A 1,981-nucleotide genomic window follows, 5' to 3' on the forward strand; every position below is an offset into this window, starting at 1 on the left:
ATATTACAAATTCTTGTTATTAGAAAGTCTACAGAACAGCTCACGCCTGTAATCCCAGCACTTTGGGAAGCGGAGGAGGGTGGACTGCCTGACGTCAGGAGTTTGAGATCAGCCTGGCCAACATGGTGAAACCCCATCACTACCAAAAATACAAAAATTAGCTGGGCGTGGTGGTGGGTGCCTGTAGTCCCAGCTACTCGGGAGGCTGAGGCAGGAGAATCACTTGAACCCGGAGGCGGAGGTTGTAGTGAGCCATTATTGTACCATTGCACTCCAGCCTGGGCAACAAGAGCGAAACTCCATCTCAAAAAAAAAAAGTCTATGGAATATTTAATGTCTTGCAATAGGAATAACATCCAGAGAGTGTTTATGTGGGTAAATAGAAACAGTAAAATGCTGACAAGAGATACTTATTATTTTGATTGTTATTTTCTTTTCTAGGTTTCAATGCATTTCAAAACAGTCCACAGGTATTTCCTATTGTGTGTTTTTTTATCTATAGTAGTTCAAAAATGAGGCACAAGTAAATCTCAGTGGTTTAAATACAGAGGAAAATCCATTTTCGGAAGAGAAATACAGTGTACTACAGGAAGCTAGGGAGAGTTGGTCACTTACTGACAATATACATATCCATTAGCAGGCAATAATAAGGAACAGGAGCAAAAAAAAACCTACTTAAACATACACCCCTAGGCAAGAGTACAATTCTCTCACTTGTTCAAATAGTAAGCCCTCAGCAATAGGTATCCATACTCATTATTTCATGTAGCCTTAGCATTTGCTGGAACCCTGGCTGTAAAGAAGGGATGATTTTGTGTTCACAAGTTTATATGTATACACAGCCTATGTAATCTCTGTAGGTATTTTGTTTAATCCTATTCTGTCAATGACATTTCTGTATAGAGTGACAACAACTCTTCCCACTCCACATCTGCCCTGGAGATCAGCTTCCCTGCCCAGCCTAAGCTGAAAAACAGCCCTGGCCCAGCCCAGGGTGGGGTAATTGTAACAATGGCAAATGGGGACAAGGGCAAGATGCAGTGGCAGATGAATGTGATAGAAGGATATGGATCCACAGAGAGCCTGGAAAAAGGAAAGTGGGTGCAGTCAGGTGGACTGAAAAAAGTCACCCTGAGAGTGAAATAGACATGAAGAGTGACCCTCACAGCTACAGAAAGAAACGAAATGGGGCAGGAGAAAAGGGAGAAGAAAGCAAATTAACTTATTTTTTTAAGAATGTCAGATTAAGGCTGGGCGTGGTGGCTCACGCCTGTAATCCCAGCACTTTGGGAGGCCGAGCTAGGTGGATCACCTGCGGTCAGGAGTTTGAGACCAGCCTGGCCAAAATGGTGAAGACCCATCTCTACTAAACATACAAACATTAGCCAGGTGTGGTGGCACGTGCCTGTAATCCCAGCTACTAGGGAGGCTGAAGCAAGAGAATCGCTTGAACCCGAGAGGTGGAGGTTGCAGTGAGCTGAGAGAGCACCACTGCACTCCAGCCTGGGCGACACAGCAAGACTCCACCTAAAAAAAAAAAAAACACAAAAGGATGCCGGATTAAAACAACAATTTCATGTATGTGTGCGCAGTTTAATGATACCACACTGCACACATTTACTACAATTTAACTTTTGACCTTAATTTGGAAGCAGATGCAATCTTTAAAATCTCTATCCCACAATTTCAACAGATATCTCCCTTTATAAAGGAAAAAAAAAATACTTTCATGGAGCAAAAGCCCTAATTGTGATTTTCCAGGCTACCTATGTCTAAAGACTCTTTTAATGTCATCTTTCATTTTTGTACCTACAGGCATACTTCATATATGTCTTGGCACTTGCCCCATAGGCTAGGGGAAATTAAACTGAGAGCTAGACCCATTCAAGAGGTTCCCCATCACTAAATATTCAATTACAATAAAGCAAATAACATGAAAAATTCCTGTACTGCCCACAACTGTTTGGAACATATTCTGAAA

This window comes from Rhinopithecus bieti, unplaced genomic scaffold, assembly GCF_001698545.2.
Source record: "Rhinopithecus bieti isolate Rb0 unplaced genomic scaffold, ASM169854v2 scaffold_52066, whole genome shotgun sequence".
Classification (NCBI taxonomy): Eukaryota; Metazoa; Chordata; class Mammalia; order Primates; family Cercopithecidae; genus Rhinopithecus; species Rhinopithecus bieti.